This window comes from Tamandua tetradactyla, chromosome 14 (assembly GCF_023851605.1).
Source record: "Tamandua tetradactyla isolate mTamTet1 chromosome 14, mTamTet1.pri, whole genome shotgun sequence".
NCBI lineage: Eukaryota > Metazoa > Chordata > Mammalia > Pilosa > Myrmecophagidae > Tamandua > Tamandua tetradactyla.
The window spans coordinates 39,146,939-39,170,148 of record NC_135340.1 but is presented as its reverse complement, the minus strand read 5'-3'; the positions used below and the strand labels follow the sequence as shown (position 1 = coordinate 39,170,148).

Below are 23,210 nucleotides of genomic sequence, written 5' to 3'. Positions count from 1 at the left end.
TAGCCTGGAAATAATGAAGATAGCACCAGTTATTAATGTTTAATGAAGAATATCATTTTTACCTGGAAACACTGAATTTCTTTAGCATTTATTTGAGAAAGTAAGAAACAATGAGGTGTCTGCTAAAGTAAAAAAGTGTGATTTCACAACTCGTTCCTGAAGAATGTTTCATTTTAATAAGGTGCAGATAATAACAAAAGACAATAACATGATTTGGGGCAAACATTAAATAAGCTCAGATTATTGGATTACACATAAGAAGTTCAAATTGTTTTCATTTGATGCCATTTGATCTCTGCTTCTGTATTTCTTCAACTGTTTACCATATAGGATATTTATGAACAAATCAGTGCATGTGAAAGTTCTTTCTAAAGAATTATATAAAGCCAATTTATTTTAATTAGAGTGGTAAAAATAAAGTAAGTACAAGTCACATTAAGACATTTCAAAAGGCTCTTTCCCATTCTGGTACAGAGCAGAGAGAATGTTTCTCTTTATTTCCATAGTGTTGTAAAGTGATAATTACAAGGGTTTCTTTGGTTCCTGGATATATGGTTTTTATAGGACCATACCCAACATGTTTGGCATACAAAAAATGCTTCTGCTCCATCGAGACTGCTGGATTCATGCCCATCACAGGGTTAAAAGTTTTGACTCACTCCTATATGAATGTGTGAAGTACATATACCACTTGGGGGACAACTGACTTTTTGGAGAGCTGCAGATCAAGTGACTGGACATCTGAATGTGGTTTAACTTGGTCAATTACACTGCAAAGAAAGAGGTAAATAGATAAAAGTTTTTAATTTGTGTATAAGTTTCCGTATTATTTTCCTCATAGGTGCTTTCTATACTTGGCATTTTTTTTCCTCTTTTACACATACAACTGACATTTTGCAAGGACCCATCTTAAGCATTTTCTATTGAAACAATCTTGAAACATGGAATATCTTTCTTCAATCACCCCTCATAACTTTTCTTTAGTTTTTTGTTCTTGAATCATAGCTTAGCTTTTAAATTTTATTCCCTTAATACCCAGCCCTTGGTGCTATCAAATTTGGCTCCTAAAATGGAGAGACTGCTACTTCGTGTTTCTGGGCTATAGGGCTATGTAGATTGTGTCTGTCATGTCTGCTCATAACTTGTCATTTCAGCTTATTTACTGCCCATGTTGATCACATCATAGAAGCTGGCACTGGAGGCTCAGCGCCATCCTTTCTCAGATTATTGGAGGTTTTTGTTTGTTGTTTTTGTCCTATTGGACAAAGATTCTACCTTGATCTTCTGTGATTGTGTAGTTCAATTCCTAAAAGTACAAATCCTAAAAGCTTATTTGTGTAGTATAAATCCTAAAAGCTTATTTAGGATTTTTGTCCTGACCAATTCTTTGATTTTCTCAGCTGAGGCTGTGTTCTCTGGTCTGGACACAAAAAGCTAACTATGATGGCAGTGAACCAAGTCATTCCCAAGCAATTCTGGAAATGAAAATAAAGTGCCTTGAAATTGAGAATATTTAAATTGCACTTGTTTGCAGATACCGAGTACAAAATATATATAAGGATAGGGAGAGAAAACATAAGAATTTGGCAGCTGATGTGAAAGGCAATTGGTATTAATAAATTTCTAAAATGCCCTTACCTGTGGGATGATCACAAATTATTCTGCTGAAATATTTTTCAATGAAAAATTAACTCAGCCACACAGGTTTTAATGTATCCAATTTCTTTTTAAATGGTGTGGCTGATATTTCATCTTTGCTTTTTAAAATTTTTTTTGTGTTTGATATATAAAACTCATTTTATTTTTTTCTTTTGTACTCCGACCATTGACCTAGTTTCTCAGTACTATTCTCAGCTATCCCAATTTGTTGCTTTTACTGACAGTGGGATATCAAATTCATTTTTGTTTTTTTTTCTTTTTTTGCATGGGCAGGCACTGGAAATTGAACCCAGGTCTCTGGCATGGCAGGCAAGAACTCTGTCTGCTGATCCCCCATGGCCCATCCTCACATCCATTTTAATACTCACCTTTTTTTGGGTCTACTGTTAAAAGTATTCTTGGGGATACTAAGTGTATAAAGTCACAGTCCAAAGAAGACTCTATTAATGTAACAAACAAAAAGGACACAGTTGATGAATGATTTTGTCGTTTAAGGACAGTTGTTTCCCATAAAATCAAAGCATATTAAACTAGTGAAACTATGAGCCTGGAGAGATGAGATGATATCAGTGGTATCAGACATCTGCTACTTTCTCTCTATTGAAGGAGCAAGCACACACACACACAAACCATAATATTAATAATAAATCTACCAGCAATTTACAGTTACATATTTCACATAAAATCCTCAGGCCTCTTTGTAAATATCATTCAGTATTTTAAAGAGATAAGGAAACTGGATAAAAATATTTCCCAACACCCAAGGAAACAAGAAGAAAATATTTTCAAGCTTCTCTCTCTGCATTTTATTCTAAACAAACACTTACATCTTCCCATTCTATCCATTTGTATAGAAAACCCAGCACTTGCTTCAATATGGTTTGCAGTATTAACTTACTTCTTGGATATGGGCGGGGAAGAAATGTCAGAGAAGGAAAACAACGTATTACCTCCCTAGAGGGTGAGAACCATGAGAAGGATCTCTGAATAACTAGATGATCAAGTTTATAACCTTCCATGAATTGCAAAGAGTGAATCATAAAAGTTTTTTTCTCCCAAGATTCAAAGTTCATATTTACGATCAAGATGAAAACCCAGTGAAGGTATTGTATATATTTGTTTCCTTGCATCATGGCCTTTGGAGAGTTGGGATCCTCTCCCATGACAGCTTTAAAAAGTGTTGGCTCAATAAATAAGTACCTTTTCTGACTTTTATTTACAATGAAATCCCTAGTCTTTCTATTCCCTGAGGAAACCAGGCATTGCAGAAGTTTTCTGGGGGAATGATTATATAGGAATAGAACTTGCTTTAATGTCAACGAGGAGAACGGCCATGAAATCCTTCCTTTCTATTTTGTTTTCACATGGTCAGGCACTGGGAGTTGAACCAAGGTCTTGGGTATGGCAGCTGAGAACTCTGCCTGCTGAGCCACTCTGGTCTGCCCCCTCCTTTCTACTTTGAAGAGAAAATACTCTTTGTATACTAATATTAGTTCTCAAATTTGATGAGTAAAATTGTTAGTTGTCTTATTTATATCATAAGAGCATTCTTATGATAGCCACTAAAAAATGGCATTTTAAATGTTACAGTGGTTTAATATTATTCTACAAGCATTTATCAAGTACTTAACAGACACCAGGGATGTAGTAAGCAAAACCAAAAATTCTGGCTTAAAGCAATGCTATCTAAACCAAAAAAAAAAAAAATCAAAGCATAACATGTTTTTTTTATTTGAGAAAAATGAAACATGGGAATGGAATGGGGCATTGGACTTGAGGTCAGATCTTGTAATTATAATAGTGCTTTAAGGAAAGCCTAATAGAGATGTTAATATTAGAGCACAGACTTGAAAAAGTGGAGGACATACCATAACTTATGGAAGGAGTATAAGTTCAGGCAGAAGAAACGGCTAATATTAGAACCCAGAGTATGCTTGGTGTGTTGGGTGAAAGGAAAGGAGGTTAGTATTTGCCTAGAACTGAGTAAACTGGGTAATGGACCCAGTTCTATTATCTCCCAGTTCTGGTTTCTCCAATTCTTTTTTCTTTTCTTTTTCTTTTTTTGGAATAATGAAAACATTTAAAAATCAATTGTAATGAATGCACAGCTATATAATACTGTGAACTACTGATTTGGATGATTATATGGTATGTGAATATATAATACATAATAATAAGATTGCATTAAAAATAGAATAGTGAACTAGGAGATAAAATCAAAGGCATAAGAAGCAAAAAACATAAAAATTAACAATTAAAGATAGCAGTTGAAATGTTAACAGTAGTATAAGTCCTAGAAAGAGAATAACTGTTATTTAAAGAAATATTTGTTTATAGAATATAAGAGGCCATGAACAAAAGATCATGGTTAAAATGGTATTGATTTCCTGTACTATTCTCCAATAAAATGAAACAGGGGATTCTTGAACAAATGGCTTATTTCTGGACCTGTTGCACAAACAGACAAGTTGAGTCTTGGGCACCTTGTAGTTTCATAAAGTGAGAAAATGCTTAAGAACAACAAACTAAAACAGCCACAATAATGGAGTATGTCAGGAGGGCACAGGAGCCAAGTAACAGAGCTTTCAATGGCCAAAACTGGAACAAAATGGAGTATAAATGTCCATGAGTTCATACTCATAGAAGAGTCAAATCTGTGCAGAAGAATTTCAAATTGTGTGGATACTGTGTGGTCAAGGAAGTGTATAGCACAACTTCCCACACTCAGAAGCATTATGTGTAGAAAGGGAGGTAGTGATTTTAGAGTGGAGAAATCTGGCAAAGATGACCTCAGCAGGTTGATTAAGGTTAACATCAACATATCCTTGATATGGTATCAGAATGGCAGTGTACATCTGTTGGACTTCCCAAACCCATAATCCTAGTCTAATGGACCACTCCTTCTTGAAACTCTCATAGCTAAGAGGAGTACAAACAGACAGTACAATTAAATGTAATGTAGTATCTTATCTTGGTGTCATGCAGGTCTGTCAGTATCTGAGATTCTGATAAAGGTAGATTTCTCACTCAGGTCAGGGTACCTGATAACTTCAAATGAAGCTGCCAGCCTGTCATTATTTCCTCTTTTCAGGAGGCCAAGGATGCCCTCCTTTCAAATCATCCAGGTATTGCATCTGCCCAAAATCCACAGTGGTCCCTATCATGTGTCTGGAGCTCTTCAGGGAGATCCAGCCTTGGCGGAGCCTGCATTTTTTTTGTATAATGCAGAGCTTCATTGTAGCTTTCAATTCAAATTTTGGATTACGCACTTCTACAGGTTTCAGTTTTCATCAGTTCTGTCATGTAATCTGTTAGAATTTAGTTAGCATCATCACAAAGCATCCTCCAAAATAGTTTTGATTTTTCTGATTTACAGTCATATTGACTCTTTGCAAGTTTGATTCTGAGCTTTATTTTGAACTGCATATAGCTTCAATTATCCACCAGGAATGCAGAAAAAAAGGCAGATGCTCTGTTTTATAGTAATGCTTAATTTTTAATTTCCTCAGACAGGTTTTTAAAATTTTTGTTTCTAATCATGGGAGTCATCATGTGGAAAGTAAGAGAATGAATCGTGTCAAGCACATTTTCATGACTTTCATTTTTAGACAGTGCTATATTTTATCTTTCCATCTTGTATGCCTATTCACTGTTTGTGATATAATTAATTTTTAACGAATGAATGCATTGCAATTGAGTTTTTTTTGGTTTTTTTCTTCTATTCCATAGTGACGATCCTAAGAGTACTCCCAAACAAACTTCCTACTCTATGTTAATTTCTAACTCAAAGTCTGCTTCCTGGGAATCCAACCCATGTCAGAGGTTGAGAAAGCTGATGCTGGGAGAGTTTGGAAGTAGCAATGAGGACTCAGTCACTGGTTGTTTCTGGAGCACAGATAGCCCTACAGACGAGTTATAACATAAATTGTCATGACTTTCACCATGGATTGCCATTTTATACTACAAGTATAGTCAAATTGGGTGTGATTGCTAAATTTGATTGATTTCTGGAAAGGGACAAACAAAAAGCAACCAATGATTAATTAGCAATTAAAAGCTAATATGATAGCTAGAGGTCCTTCTTTGTAAATATTTCCTTTTCTCCCTCAATTGGATAGCAGAAAAAGCTGAGAAGCAGGTCCCAGGTTTAATACTAGTGTGGCCAAGGTTGACAGAAAAGGTTAAACTCTCTAACAAGAAGGTTTGTTATGTAAGGTTAGGCTTCTTGTTGGGAGAGAATGGGACCCTGATATAAGATGGAGATATCTGGATTAATGCATTAAAATCATGAATATTTACATTTATGTAGATCATTTGACTCTACAGAAGTAAACCACTCTCCACCATTTAAGGCTAGAACCCTTTCCTTGCTTCAAGTCAATACAGAGGACTTCTTACATAAAAACATGGCCAGACCCCCAAATATGGGCTTCAACCCCCTTCCAATCACAGGCCATAAACTATTGTTCTAATTCCATACCAATAATTGACTTGCTGGGCATAAGGGAGGACAACCAGCAAAAGACAGTATTGACATAGGGAGGGAAGATACTGTATCTCAAAGAGGCTGCAAGACCTAGACAGCATGTACTGCCAGGAGCCCAGACAGTGCAGGGAAAATGGATTCTAAAGGTAAATCATCAAACAGATAAATAATAAGGTTGGTTAAAGGAGAGTTTATCTGTTTGGGAGTACTTGGTTGGAAAATAAGATACAGTAGCCTGGCAAGGATGCTGGTTGATGTGAACACATTTCAGGGATGGCTTCTAGAAGTATTGAAAGGATGATGCCCTCACTAAGTGAGGTAAGAATATCAGCTTGCTGTGAAGAAAGAAGGGATTACAACTCAGAAAATAGGGACACTACCCTGGGTATCCTGCGTTAGGCAGAAAACTTTCTAGAAGAACAGATTCCTGGAGGTCCTGTTGAGGATTCTTGGACTCAGGGTTTGAGAAGACATTGCAAGGGCCAGGTGTTAAGTCTTGGCCCAGATCCAGCTCACAGTATGTCCACTGGGCCCATGACCACCTGATGATTATTTTCCCATCCCTATGCTAATCATTGGAATAAGTTGACTGTGAAATTGGCTTAACACATATATTGATGATTAGGATTTCCATATGGAGATAATCTTGTCACTTCAAGCACCATGTTTAATAAATTTTATTTAGAGTTGGTCTCTTGGTACACCATGACTTCATGAAGAAGCATTTTAATTTTAGAGACTAAAGATAATACAGAGATACAAGATAAACTAAGCTTTGCCTTTAAAGAGCTCATAGTGTAATGAGTAAGTCACTTTAATAGGACAAAAATCTTAGGAAGTCTATTTTGGCAGAAATACCACCCAGGTGCAGAAATTTATATCCAGTCCTTTTCTAGCTTGTTAAGTAAACACACTGCCATCCCATGCTGACAGTGATGTACAGACTTGGGCAAGTTGATTTCTACAGGGAGAAGGGAGAAGATTGTGTTTCTGAACTTTCCTTCTTCAGTTTGGCTCTCTGTGATTAGAATCACACCTGTTTTCCAAGCTTTGTGCACATTGGTCCAGAAACACAAGGAAGCAGGGTAAATCTCCTCATGTAATTGAAACTCACTGAAGCCTCGGGTTTGGATGTAGCACATTCATTCTGCCCATAAACTGATACGGGGAGGATGTCTGAGTAAAATATCTAGTGTAACTAGGTTTCATCAACCAATTCTGCTCTCCACTAAGCGCTAACTTATGGATAGTCCAATTTTTGTACTTTGGAAAAGGCCCTGGAGTATGTGGGGATTTGTATATTTCAAAATCTTTGACACTCAACTTGATGACTTACTTACAGAACATATCTGTTGATTCTCTACCTTCTCGGTGGCTGTCTAGCTTCCTTAATATAAACTTCTCAGGATTACAATAGTCTGTGTACTTTCAAATCTGCCCCAATCCCTTTACATTTATTCGAAGCCAAAATGTACCTCAGCCATTATTCCTTCAGGAAATGACATCACTTAAGGAAGCTGTTGGAAAGTCACTGTTTCTGAAAATGTTTTCCCTGTGAGTTCTGCACACATTTCTCAACTACAAGTTTAGGCACTGTATGTTTTTTCCACTACTCTTCAACTCTTCCTGCATTTTTCTCTCTTCTTTTTCCTTTCTTTTATACCCCTCTCTATGTTCTCTCTAACAATTACCATGGCAACTGAGGCTCTGTGAGATCTCCAATGAGCTCATTGTCTGACTCTGCTCCATGTGACTTGAGTCAGTAGCTGGCCTCAGACAGGGAAGCCCTGGGAATGGTCCAAGTCCATAAACCTGAATGTGCCAGGAGAATGCTAAGCTCAGTCACTGTCAAGTAAGACAGAATATATTAATGTGAAGGAAAAACAAGCAAACAGAAAATAATCCTTCCTTTGGATCAAGATATTTTTATTTTATGTAAATGATGGACTATAGTTAATATGACAGTTATAATAACATTCTTTCATTATTTCTAACAAATGGACAACACTAATGCTCATGTTAGTCATGGGGGATGTTAATCAGAACTGTGTATTTTCTGCTTGATATTTTTGTAAAACAACTTCTCTAATGAAAAAACAAAAGATAGTAAAAAAAAGTGTTAGGATAAGCATACCTGGAGCTGATTAGTTGCTGATTTGGTTTCTGGGTTTGGCTGTGGTTAGAAACTAGCACCTTAGTAATTGGAATGAAAAGGTCCATTTGAAGTGAACCATCTTCATCAGATCATGTCTTTCCAGGTCAGCACAGGTTGGAAGCATCCCAGGCTGTGTCGTGGGTCAGGTCTCCTCTGTGAGCAGTGCAGTTCAGGACACCTGGAACCTGCCCTTTCACCCTATCTTATTGGGAATAATACATAAGACTCTGAAGGTTTTCATGTTCCCTTCTGTAATTTTGGAGGAGGGAGAGAAGAGGCTCACTGCACATAATGTCATTTAAAAACCAGTCTTGGATAAATCATTTACAGCCTTTGAAGAACATATTTCTTATAGTTTGATTTTTACCACTCTGACCCTGTCCTTTCCTCCTGCCACCGAATATATTTGTACCTTACATAATTAACTTTCCATGGGATTGAATTTAATACAATCTTCCAGACTCCTTTTGAGAGTCTCACACCCACCTTTGATGAAATTTCATATTTTAGGTTTTTCTCAAGTCAGAGTGGTATATACCTAAGTCAGAATATTTTGGACAGAGTTGATATTTTGATAAACTGAGACAATTGCCTGTGCTAAGTGAATTGGGAAACAAAACCGATATTCAGGAAAAAATAACTTGAAAAAGACAAATCTTTGCACCCTCTAGAATGAATGGATTTTTTTTCATGCATGTCTTTATTTTATTACTCATCTACCCAAACACTGGACAAAGAGAGTGTCAGTCACAAGACTTTTACAATCAAATGTTCACATGATAAAATTTATATAGTTATACTATCATTATCAAAGACCAAGACTGTTGGATTACAGCTCAGTAATTTCAGGTATTTCCTTCTGGCTATTCTAATAAACTAGAAACTAAAACTAATTATCTGTATAATTATCCAGTAGTCATAATCATTTGTTAAATACTAATTTCTCAGTTACACACATCCTCACACTCATTTAATCATTTCCTCAATCTTGAGGGATAACTGAGCAATAACTGTTTTATCTTCTCCTAGCTGGAAAGTGGTGTTAACTTTATAGGGCATAGGAAAACTGGTCATGTTCTTGGAGAGACTGGTGCCTCTAACTTTCAGGTCTTATGTGACATGAGAAAAATCTTGAGACCTTAAACTTCTGAAAAAGTAAAGTTACTAAGTAAAACTTCTACAGGGTCTTAGATAGAGTCCATATATTCTTTAGGGTTTTCAGAAGTTCTATTGGTGGGGCTTGGCATGCAGTGGCAATTTGGAATATCTGACTGAAGCTTACATAAGAGTAACCTCCAAAATGACCTCTTTACTCTGAAACGTCTTATCCACTGAAACTTGTTTTGTTTCATTTTTCCCCCCTTTTGGCTAAGAAGGTGTGGTAGGTAGATTCAGTTGTCAGCTTGACCAGATGAAGTTACCTAGTTCTGTTGCCGTGGACATGAGCCAATGGTATATGTCTTCATCTGTTGCTCATTACACCTGCAGTCAGCTGAGCAGCATGTTTGCTATAATGAAGGATTTTTTATTTAGTTGGCTGGTGCTTAAATGAGAGAGCTCAACAGAGCACAGCCCAAGCAGCTCAGCAGACTTCATCTCAGCACTTGCAGCTCAGCCCTCTCATCTCTCTGGAGATGCAGAAAGATATCACTGCAGGGAAAGTGTTGGACCAGAGGCCTGGAGAGAAGGCCAGCAGAGATCACTCTGTGCCTGCCAGCATAAGAAAGAGCCTCAGTTGAAAGTTAGCTGCCTTTCCTGTGAAGAACTAATGAAATAAATCCCCTTTTATTAAGAGCCAATCCATCTCCGGTGTGTTGATTTCTAGTAGCCAGCAAACTAGAACAGAAGATATTATCAATTCCATGATGCCAGGGCCAGGCTGATCCCTGGGAGTCATGTCCCACATAGTAGGAAGGGTAGTGAATTTATTTGCAGAGCTGGATTAGACAGAGGCCATATCTGAGCAACAAAAGAGGTGAATGAACAGATGTTGATGTAATCATTCCCACCAGTTGCTGGCTGTTTCTTTAAAGAACAGGGTCAATCCGAATGTTTAGTATTGGCCTCTGCTGTTGGTAGGATTAAAAAAGGGGAGGCAGTGGCTATATCAGCCTTGATAAGAGAATGCAAATATTTTGTGACTCATTGATAGCTCCTACCCCTGCCTTTCTCTTTGTGAGTATTTGTAGAAACACTGAGGTGGATGAGGACAGAGAGCCTGACATTTACTGTATGACTCATTCTTCCCACCTGACTGTTGACGACCTCCACTGTGGGGCATAGTTTCTGAAGGGCATTGATTTGGGCCACAGAGATCTGCAAACTTTGTGTTCAATCTCAGAGGTCTGTGCATATGTTTTTTTTTCCCAAATTTCCTTGTGTTTGATCTTCCTATCTGGTTTCTTTTGTGCTCCTGGCCAATCATGAAGCCTTTTTCAATAACTGTTCTCTGTGTGTATTCTTATCTTGTATAGCTGACCATTTCTCCCACCATACATGACTGACACAAAATGGATTGCTTGTTGATATTCCTGGTTTGAGAGTTTCCTCCACCACTGCACTCTTTGGCCTCACTTAGAGGGATGATAGTGTAGTAATAGAGTACTTTTTCTTGCACCAGTATATACAGACAGCACATCTGTGAACCAGGCCTTAGTTTTCTTTCTTCCTTCATTATGGTTTGGATTGTTATGTTTGAAAAAAAAAAGACCAGAGAACAAAATAAAAGAGAAAGTGAAAGTGATGATCTTAATGAAATATCTTACAGAAAAAAATGTTAATAATGTTTATGATATTACTTAAATAAATTGTGCAGTACTGATGCTAAACCCAACTTTGAACCAGAAGCTATTGCTTAAAATGGATTTACAACAAAGTTTACAATTGCCTGAGTAATGCTGGCTCTTTATATTTAGATCTTGTCTTTGCTATAAACTAGGCAATCAATTCACTTTAAGTTCTTAATCTTATGCCATGCACTCTCTGAAAAATTGCCTACTTTCCATTTATAATTGTTAGTCTGTTCTCTGAAGATCCTTAAAGCCTACTTGTCCTTTGTCAAACGTGGAAGATAAAGAACACTTTGGCATGGTGGTCATCCTTCAAATAGTAATCATCTTCATTTAATCCACCAAATAGACTCTGAACTCTATTAAATGTGTACAATAAGATATGATATTAAGCAAGAGAAATAATAACAAAATTGCATAGTTATATTATGAGCACACTTCTGCTTATTAATACCTTGCTGCATTCTTTCCATTTTTCCTATTCATAACCTATTTCTAATCATAATATAACTATGCAATTTTGGTATTATTTATCTTACTTAATATCATATCTTAAGTCTTTACCCATACTTCAGGACAATCTTTGAAACTACCTTTAAAAATACTTGTTAAAATATTCTATCTTGTATCCATACCACTGGATTCTTAGCATTTTATTGGTGGATTGTTAATTTAGTTAGAATTTCAGATCTTTCACAAGACAGATTTTCTAATGATGAAGTTTGATGAATTGAGAGGGATAAGGGGAAATTCAGATGTTATAAAGGAGAACAAGTCTGAGAAGAGAGTATGAAAACCAGGAAGTTAGAGCTTCTGTAGTCCTTTGTCTACTTGTGTGATGAGTACACCACTGACACTATTGGGAAATCACTGAAGTCTCCCAAAGAAGACATGCTGTATTGACACAGACCTGGGTCCCATATACATTCTAGACTGCAAGAAAAATTTCCAGGACTATTTATAGGGAATGGAAAATATAAGAAGTTTGACTGTGTATGCCTGTATATGTGTATGTATGTACTTGTCAGGTATCAGTGTTTCCTTGAAGGGTTAGGCATGCTTCCAGTATTTTGGTTCTGAAGGAATTTTAGTTTTGGGGATAGGGTCTATCACCTAGGTTCTTTACAGATTTGCTGCTGAAGGCTCCTCAGTGACTGCCTCAGCCAGCAGCACATGGACTCCATACCTGAGTCCCTTTATGCTGACTCACTGTCAGTTCCTGAAACATGATGACTTCTCACTTCACTCAAGGGGCAGAAATAGAAATAAAGAACAAGGCTTCTTTAGTACAGTCAGGTTGGGATTTTTTTTTTAGTTAAAAATTTGAAAGCATTTTTATTTTGATGAGAAAAAAATAATGTGCTTATCAGGGTAAATTTAAAAACATATATAAAAGCATGGTAAAATCACCTAATTACACTTTCCAGAGATTGCAATTGTGAGGTTTTGATGTACTTCTTTCCTGCAATTTACTAATTATAAAATAAATTTGGAAACAATTTCATATGTCTTTTATATTTTGAAAAAAGTTAAATTTAGTATTATATTGTAAGCATTTTCTTGTTATAAAATACATTTCAAAACATCATTTTTGAATGGCTGTGTGGTTTTCTATGCACTGAATGTGCTATAATTCATATAATCTACAATTACTGAATATTTGGATTGTAGTATTTTAAGGCTAACAACATTATTTTACAGCTTTCATCAAATTAATAAATTTATTTGGGCTCACATGGCAAGTTTACTAATTTATTCCTCACATCCAGAAGCATGGTGTATATGTTCATTTATTCATGGTATTTAAAAATGTTTCAAAATTAAAAAATATGTAGTTTTCTTCATATAGACCTTATTTCTTTTGGGGTAGTTTATTTCAAGATATATTACATTTTTTGTTGCTATCATAAAAAGTAATTTCCTTCCATTATATATTTCTTTATTTCCTTCCATTATATATTTCTTCCGTTACCTTCTCTATATATCCTTTGCACCTGGCTACATTACAGTTTCTTACTGATACTGACACTTTTTGAAATTTTTCATATAAACATTTATATTGAATATCTACTAATCTTTTGGCAACAAAAAATAGGCAGAAAATAAATACAAGGGTGAGAGCAAAATTCTGAGTTTCAGTTCAAGAGATAATTGATGGATATTGTTGCCCATTGTTTGATCTCTTCCTTCTACTCCTTTTCTTTTTCTCTTCATATCAGGTGGCAGTCATTGGATGTAGCACCGAGCTAATCCAGCATGATTTCTAGTTGAGATCCTTAATTAATTATATCTGCAAAGACCTTATTTCTAAATATGGTCATATTTCCAAACACTAGGGGTAAGGACTTGGACATACCTTTTTGGGAGAACCAATTCAGTATTTACACTGTGTTTCTTAAAGTTTGTACAAAGACACTGCAGGTCAAGCCTTTCAGCCTGCTTGCTGCTTTCTGATTATGTGATTTTATAGGCTAGTTTTGGTCCTTCACCCAAATATTAAGTCATGTGAGCAACCCACATAGAGTATGTGTCTCCCTTGCATATCTAAAATGAAGATACCTCAGCAAATTTGGTCTTTGTCTGCTTCTGTGCAATAGGGCACCATTTAACTAGTAGGTAAGATTGTGCCATCTCAGAGTAAGATTTATGTATTAAATATATTATAATGCAACCCACAGATTCCAGGCCATTGTGAAAATTACCTGGAGAGTAATATACCTCATTTCAGACACTGGCCTTACTGTCCTATGTCTATCCTCTGACATGCTTCCTCCTTCTTCTCTGCATGGCTAGTGTTCATAGAAAAGCAATTTTTAAATCATAAAGTACTTAAAATATGAATTATTATCATTTTACCTAAGTTTACTCCCTCCCTGCTTTCTGTTTCTCTTTATCCTTGCCACCTCGTTCCATGTTATCCCATGTCCAGGTCTCACCTCTACAATGTCTCTGTATTTATTCTTTTACTTTGAATGTTTCTGGATGGTACTAAGATAAAGAACAAAGATTTCAAGTTTCAAGAACCTGAAACAACCTGAAAAGTAAGAACTTGGAGGAACTGTTTTCAAAGATTCTAGTCAGAAATTAGGTTTGCTGAGAGGAAATTTCTGCAAGTCCACATAAAGAAGAATCCCAGATCCTCGAGGGTCTCCATGTGGATAGCATTCTCATGGATAAGAAAGGGGAATGTTTTCTGGTCACTTTTGTGAGTAGTGGGAATATTATGTGAAGGAAGAGGCAGCCCAGGTGCAATGAGAGAGACAGGCTTTTCACTGTGGTAGTCCCACCCTAATCTGCAGTCAGGCTAATGTACTCACACACAGCTGGAGGTGACTGCTGGTTTGTAAAATGCTGCAGAAGCTGGTTTCTCACATCCAGTCTGATGCAATCAAACAAGACTGTGGGACGATTTAAGAATGGGAAGAGAGAAGTACACACACACGTTTGCATGGTTTGTGTGTGTGACTGTGCAAGTGGGCATGTGTGTGTGTGTGTATGTGGGTGTAGGGAAAGAGTATAGTGGGGGATACTTTAGACTTCTAATAACTGTTAAATTGGTGGTTGGAACAAATTTACCTAAATCTGCACAGGACAGAAAATGACGAGTTTATATTTGGGTTAGTCATAGTTTTGTCCTGAAAAACTGCTTAAGAATGTCTGGCATATTCTTGTTTCCATGTCAGATATGCAGAATGTTAATACAATATAGCCTAGACAGATGATTTATGGAAATATTTGTAAGACCTTATTGCTATTTGATTCATTTAAATGCATGCCTAAAATATTCTCAAATTTAAGACAATTAACTTCATATATTTTAATATCACTACATGTCTTACTTGTACACGTGCTATGAATTCTAGTTCTTGAGAGGTTGTCTTTGACCAAATCTGAAAGTCCTAAACAGATTTTTCAGGGCCTTCTAAATTTCCTTATTCCAGAGACTGTAGATCAAAGGGTTGAAAAGCGGGGTCAACACAGAGTAAAATAAAGTCACAATTATCTGGGTCCCAGATGGGTTGCCTGATGTTGGACTGATGTACATCACCATGATGGAGCCATAGAAGAGGGACACCACAGCCAGATGGGAGCCACATGTGGAGAAGGCCTTTCACCAGTCGTCTGCTGAGGGGACTCTCAGTACAGCTCTGATCACCAGTATGTAGGAGCTGGTGATGAAGATAAAGTTGTAGAAAATGAGGAGTGAGTTAAAGACAGCACAGATGACCTCAGTGTCTGGAAATGGTACACAGGAAAACTTCAAAAGGGGCCCTGGGTCACATAGAAAGTTATCAATAGTATTGGGGCCACAGAAAGGTAGCTGGGAGATGAGGTAAACTGGGATGAGGAAGCAGGAGAAACCACACACCCAGCAGCAGGCTCCCATTCTGATGCAGCACTGAGCTTTCATGATGCTGGGGTTGTGCAGGGTTCTCCAGATCACAAGGTACCTATCAAAGGCCATGGCAGATAAAAATGACTCAATCATGCCTATGCAGAAGAAGAAGTAGAACTGGAGGAAGGAGCCAGGAAAGGAGATGGTGTTGGTCTCAGAGAGGAAGTTGGATAGCATGTTGGGAACAGTTGAGGTGATATACCAGATCTCCAGGAAGGGATAATTGGCTAGCAGAATGTACATGGGGGTGTGGAAATTATGATCTCACTTCACAGCACAGGTGATGCACAGCTTTCCAATGAGTGTCAGGGCATAGGTCAGTGAAAAGAGGGAGAAGAGAAATATCTGAATCTCCCAGGCACAAGGGGATCCAAGGAGAATGAATTTACTCACAGTGTCAGAGAGATTATTCCCTCTGGAATTTTTCATTTCTCCCCCCCAAAGCTGCAATGACACGACATTCCAAGTTACAAAAGAAGTTACAGAAGTGTTCTCACTATGTTGTTCTTTGAATTTCTTTAGACTTAATGACTGACATAGTTTAGGTCCCTTCGAGATTTTCTGCATTCTTTTCTCCACCATGGAAGACATATGGGGCTTTAAAGAACTGTACAGTTCCATCCCTGAGTGATATCAGAAGGAAATAAGGATCTTGTGGATGTGTGCTTACTACAGCCTCACTATCATGGCCACTTTCACCATTAAGATCCATTAAATCTGCCTTGAGTTATTGTCCTTGGCATTATGTAAAACAAGGTAGATACTCTCTTGCTGTTCAGGGGCTTATGATCTAGTTTAGTCACATCCATCTGGTTGAAAATCATGGAAGGGCATATGGGGCTTTAAATAACTGTAAAGTTCCATCTCTGAGTAAATATAGAGAAGAAAATATTGCAAGAATATATAGGCACCAAGCAAGATTTCTTTACTATTATAATCTTAAACTCTATCATATGCATAGATTAAGATTGACTTCCTTCCATGTAATACTGGGAATGTTGGAAAAGAGATAAGGTAAATGACTTTTAATCAGGGTTGTGTACAGTAGGGCCAATTTAGACATTTGTGTGTCCCTCTTATTTTTGAAGATTTCGGTGAAAGAAATTCCATAACTTTCATAGTTAAGTTGTTTTACTATTTAATAATGTATGCACAATTCTCCAAGTATCTCATTATTTTTAACTTAGTCCTCTTTGAAGTTAAAATTTTTATGTTGAAGAGGGGTAAGCTGAATGCAGTATCACTTTGAATAAACATTTTTAAATGAAGTTGGCATGAATAAATGAGTTACAGTTTAAAAACTATGATGATTCTTTTCTTTTTTTTTTTATGGTCAGGCACAGGGAATCGGACCTGTGTCTCTGGCATGGCAGGAGAGAAATCTGCCACTGAGCCACTGTTATAGCACTTCATGATTCTTTTTTTGACTGAAATATACCCGACTTAGAGTGGCAGGATTCAGTTCTTCTCTGAAATACATCTGGTTCTGGAAAAGCAACCTGTGATGGTATTCAATACACATTTTTTTTGCCACTTAGAGGAAACCACATATGCACACATGATCTGTATCATTGAGAACACTCTGATATTGTTATAACTTTAATGGAAGATCTGTGCATTTGCTACTCTTTCTCATTATCTCTCACTGTGTTATCTGAAGCTCGTGTGCTAGAGCTTTTCTTGGTTGATTTGACTTATATTTCAAATAATATTTTCAAATAAAATAAGTAATATATTTAAAATATTTTATTTGATAATTTTTTATATTTTAAAGAAATATTTAAAGAAATAAGGTAAGTAATATTTTAAAGAAATAAGGACACTGGGTAAAAATATTTTCTTGACTCAGGAGAATGAGAAGAAAATATTTTTAACATTCTCTGAATTTTATTCTAATCAAACATTTACATCTTGCCAGCTAATGTATTTCTGTAAAAAACCCAAGCCCTTATTCCATATGGTATACAGGATTAACTGATTACTTGGATATGTGCTAAGAAGTAAGGTCAGAAAGGGGAAATAGCATATTACCCATGGGGTGAGAAGCATGTGCAGGACTTCTGAAGAACTGGAAGATCAAGTTTATAACCTGCCATAAGTTGTAAAGACTGAATATTCAAAGATTTTTCTCCCATGTTCAAAGCTCAAATTTATGATCATGGATAAAAGCCCACATGAAGGTATTGTATGTATTTATTTCCTTCCATTGTTGCCATTTGAGATTTGGAATCCTCTCTCCTGATAGTTTAAAAAGTTTTATTTAACAAATGAGATCATTTTTTGAATTTTAGTTACAATGAAATCCCAAGCCTTGCCATTCCCTGAGAACTAGATTCTTATATTCTCTTGTGCTACTAGTAGGAATTACAGGTTTCTGGGGAATAATTACATCATAATTGAACTTGGATTAATAGCTGCAAGAAGATCTACCATTAGATTCTTCATGACTATGTTGAAAAGAAACTACTCTTTGTCCCCAGATATTAGTTCTCAAATTTGTTGAGTAGAGACATTGCAGTTGCATTTTAAAGATAGCTAAGAGAAGAATGGCATTTTAATTGCTACAGTGATGTAGGATAATTTAACAGCCATTTATTGCGTGCTTAACAGACACCAGGGTTATATTAGTAAACAAAACCAAAAATTCTACCTTAGCAATGCAATTTAATGGGCTGGGCAACAGAAAGTAAAAATAATCCAAGAAAAATCATATTTTATTTTTATTTGAGGAAAATGAAGTATGGGAATGGAATAGTGCATTGAACATGAGGGCAGAACTTGTAATTATAAATATGATTTAAAGAAAAGTCTAACAGAGATGTTAATATTTGAGCACAGACTTGGAAAAGTGATGGACAAACCATAAGGTATGGAAGGAGTGTAAGTTCAGACAGAAGGAATAGCTAATGTTAGAACCCAGAGCAGGCTTGGTGTCTTGGGTAAAAGGCAAGGCAGCTGGTGTGCCAGAACTGGGTAAACTGAGTGATGGGCCCAGTTATGTTATCTCCCAGTCTTAGTAGCTCCAATTCTTTTTTGTATAATGCAGAACTTCATTGTAGTGTTCAATTCAAATTTTGGATTTTACAGGTTTAAGATTTCAGTTTTTATCAGTTCTCTGATTAGTCAGCATCCTCAGAAAGCATCCTTCAAAATAGTTTTGATTTTTCTGATGATAGACATATTGATTCTGCAAATTTTATTCTGAGCCAAGTCACATAGAGTTTCAGTGATCCACAGAAATGCATAACAAAACAAAACAAAGAAAATGAAAAACAAAAAGCACAGGTGCTCTGTTTTATATAAATGCTTATTTTTAATTTCCTGAAACAGATTTTAAAAATTTTCTGTTTCTAATCATGGGAGGCACCATAGTGGAAAGTAAGGGAATGAGTCTTCTCAAGCACTTTTTCGTGACTCTGTGTTAGACAGTGCTCTATTTTACCCTTCAACTGTGGATGGCCTATTTACTGCTTGTGATATAATAAATTTTGGGGGTGGTGGTGCATGGTCTGGGAATCAAAACTCAGCCTCTTGCATGGAAAGTAATCATTCAACCTCTGAAACTCCAGTGCGTGCCTATAAATTTTAATGAATAAATGCCTTGTAGTTCAGTTTCCTGGTTTCCTTTCTTCTGTTCCACAGTGTTGATCCCAAGAGCACTCCCAACTAAATCTCCTACTTTATGTTAATTTCTATCTTAAATCCTGCTTTCTGAGGAACCCAGTCCATGTCAGAGGTTGAGAATGCTGACGTTGGGAGAGTTTGGAGCTGGCAACTAGAACTCAGCCACTGGTGGTTTATGGAGCACAGACAGCCCCAGGCATGAGGTAACATCAATTGTTTTAACTTTTACCTGCAGATTGTCATTTTATACTACAAGAACAGTCAAGTTTGAATTGATTGCTTAGTTTGACTGATTTCTGGAAAGAGGTAAAGAAAAAGCAACAGTGATTAATTAGCAATGAAAAGCCAATGTGACAGCTGTAGGTCCTTCTGGTGGATATATATTACCTCTCTCCTTCAGTGGGAGAGCAGAAAAGGCTGAGAACCAGACCCTGGGCTTAAATGTTAGAGTAGCCAAGTTCCAAAAAAATGTTAAACTCCTAAACAAGCCACATCTGTTAGGTGAAGATCAGGACACTGGTAGGGAAATAATGGGACCCTGACATAAGATGGAGATATCTGGGTTGATGTACCCCCAAATCTTGAATATTTAAATTTCTCGAGATCATCTGAAGGTACAGAAACAAACCACTCCCCCCACTTAAAGCTAGAAGTCTTCCATGCTTTAAGTTGATTCAGAGGCCTTTCTTACATAAAAACATGGCCTGGCCCTCAGTGATGTGCTCCACCTGCTTTCTGATCACTGGGCCATAAAGTAGTGTTGCAACTTCATACCAATAAGAAACTCACTGTGCATAAGGGAGGAAAGAGACTGTATTTCCAAGGGGTTGTAAGATCCATACAGTGTGTACCAACTAGAGACAAGAGAGTACAAAGAAATTGGATTTTAACAGTACATGATCAAAGGAATAAATATAAGGTTGGTTAAGGGAGATTTTATCTATTTAAGAGTTCTTTCCTTGAAAACAAGATACAATTCCTGGCAAGAATGCCAATTGATGTGAGCATATATATCAGAAATGGCTTTTAGAAGCATGGAAAAGGTGATTGCCCCCCTTAAGTTTGGTAAGAATTTCAGATTGCTGTGAAAGACAAAGGGATTACATCTCAGAGAATATGCACAGTAGAATGGGAATATTACATAAGGTCAGAAATCTTTACAGAGAAACACATTCCTGGAAGGACATGTTGAGAACCCCTGGACATAGAGTCTGAGAAGACGTTGAAATATGAGGGGTCAGGTAATAGATTTAGTCTTGGCCCACACCCAGCTCAGAATATGTTCATGGACCAACTAATGATTATTTTCCCATCCCTATATATATAATTGCAATAGGTATACTTTGAGCTTGGCCTATCACACACATTGGGTTTTCATTTTTCTTGTAGTAGTTATCGTAGGAGGAAAAGTCAGAAGAAAATCTCTCAATACCCCTACCCTCCAGTGGTCAAGATAGTAAATAAAAGCAATTTTGCATCTTTGGGGAGCAAGAAAGAAAATAATGCCATCTTTAAAAGTGTAAAAGATTCAGGGGCAATTGATTTCATCCTATCTCTATTTAAGTTACCAGTGTCCCCTGTCAAAAACATTCAGATAATCCTGGACTACTATAAGATCAACCAAGTAGCAGCTCCAAATAACAGTGTCTGTGCTAAATGTTATATCTTTGAGAGAGCAGTTTATCACAGCCTACGTGTGTGATATGTAAGCATTGAACTGGCAATGTATTCTTTTCCATCCCTTTCAGAAAAAGAATCAGAAAATTTCCATTCATTTGAAATAGGCAGTAAAGTGTTGCTAATCTTCCCACCCTCTATGATAGTGAGGTCCAATAAGACCTCAAAAAGGTAGACCTTAGATTAGTGGTTATCAAAGACTAGGAGAAGGAAATGGTGAGTGAGTTCTAATGGATATCTACTGAAGCACGTGCCTTAGTGGGCCAAGTTGACCAATGGCTGCTCTACTGACTATTATGGTAATAATGGTGACCACAAGAACCATGTAAGGTTGGCTTTTCTGAGTATACTCGAGTATTGACAGCAAGAAAATAGCAAGCTTAGATCTTTAAACTTTCAGCTCAATTCATGGTCAGAGAAATAGAGATTTATGTAGCAGATATAAAAAGTATATTATTTTGTGTAGCCTTAGGGCTGATCCTCCTGTAAATTAGATTGAAGATCTAAATTGTGCCAATTGCAGTACTACAACATAGGTTGAGTTTAATGTCTTCTGTGAACTCTTAAATTAAGGCATTGGTTGGGATAGAGTATGTAGTGAAAGAAATAACATCAGTTTGGATTAAAAGGAACAGAGACAATTCAAATTTAAAAGATGCCTCTGTGTCCACAAACTTTTATAAGGACGAAACAGGCTATGGAAGGATCTCTGTTGCAAACCCAAGCCATATTTTTTGTGGGAAAAGAAAGATGTTTCAGAGTGTTGTGCTAAGAGTCTAGCAGAAAGAGTCAATAGCCAAAAAGAATCATTTCCACAGAGCTGAACTAAGCCGAACCCAATAAACATCTCTTCCCTTGGACAAAGGGAAATTGGTGCCATGAGTCAAACTGGATTTTAGAATTACTGTGGTGTATTGATAGCTTTGTGTCTTCTGACTACTTATTTTACCTTTGAAACATTCACAAAATTACAGTAAACTTAGAAGAACAGGACAAAGAACTTTTTCCCTAAACCATGTGAGATTAAGTTTCAATTTGATGTTCACTATCCCCAAATACTCTCCTGTTCCTCTTATATACTCTATTATCAATCATCAAAACCAAGAATTGGACACTGATACATCACTACCATTTAATTTGCAGAGCCTCATAAATTTTTCCAATTGTCCTGATATCATTATGTTTTTGAAGTTATGAAACAGAAATTCCCAGAGGATGAGAAATTAGATTTTGCTATAATTAAATTTGGTATTTTATTCTCTTTCAAGAGAGTATGTCATTTTAATGGATATATTTAATCTGAAGATGGTTCTAGCTATTATTTAATTGTTATGACTTTTCTTCAAACAACTGAATATTGTACTTATTTTTTGGGCTTCTTTCTTAATCCTGTCAATTCAAGCACTATACTTAATAAATTTTACTCTGGAGTTGGTCTCTTTGTATAGCATGACTTCATGCAAAAGCATTTGAATTTTAGAGTTTGGAGATCCAAGATTAACTAAGATTTGCCTTTAAAGAGCTTATAGTCTAGTTAGTAAGTCACTTGATAGGACAAAATCTTAGGAATTCTAGTTTGGCAGAATACACAGATATAGATATTTAGACCCATTTTTTTTTATTAATTAAGTAAACATACCGTCATCCCATGCTGACAGTGATGTACACACTTGGGCAAGTTGTTTTCTGTCGGGAGAACAATGAAGATTGTGTTTCTGAACTTTCCTTCTTCAGTTTGCTTCTCTGTGATCAGAATCACACCTGTTTTCCAAGCTTTGGCACATTGGTCCAGCACCACAAGGTGGCAGGATAAGTCTCCTCATGTAATTGAAACTCACTGAAGCCTCGGGTTTGGATGTAGCAGGTTCATTCTGCCCATGGTCCATAAACTGATACGGGGAGGATGTCTGAGTGAAATATCTAGAGTAACTAGGCTTCATCAACCAATTCTGGTCTACACTAAGTGCTAACTCATGATCACTCATTTTGTACATTTCAAAACCTTTAACACTCAATGATTTATTTATGAAAAACATCTGTTGATTTTCTGCCTTCTTGGTGGCTTATCTAGCTTCCTTAATGTAAACTTCTTGCTATTACAGTAGTCTGTGAACTTTCAAATCTGCCTCAATCCCTTTAAATTTAGTTGAAACTGAAATGTACCTCAGCAATTATTTCTTCATGAAACTATATCACTACAGGAAGCTGTTGGGATTTTACCCTTTCTGAAAAAGCTGTTCTTCCCACAAGTTCCACACGCATTTCTCAAGTGCAGGTTTAGGCACTGTATTTTTCTTCTATTCCTTTTCAACTCTTCCTGCCTTTTTCTCTCTTTTCTTCTACCCTTCTCTAAGTTCTCTCTAACAATTATCATGGCAACTGAGGCTCTGTGACATCTCCAGTGAGCTCATTGTCTGATTCTAT

At 36.6% G+C, this 23,210-nt stretch overlaps 1 pseudogene; it reads right to left on the bottom strand.

Annotated features, from left to right (window-relative positions):
* Window positions 1–14,948: 14,948 nt before the first annotated feature.
* On the bottom strand, window positions 14,949–15,914 carry LOC143655336 (olfactory receptor 11H6-like; annotated as a pseudogene).
* Window positions 15,915–23,210: the final 7,296 nt, after the last annotated feature.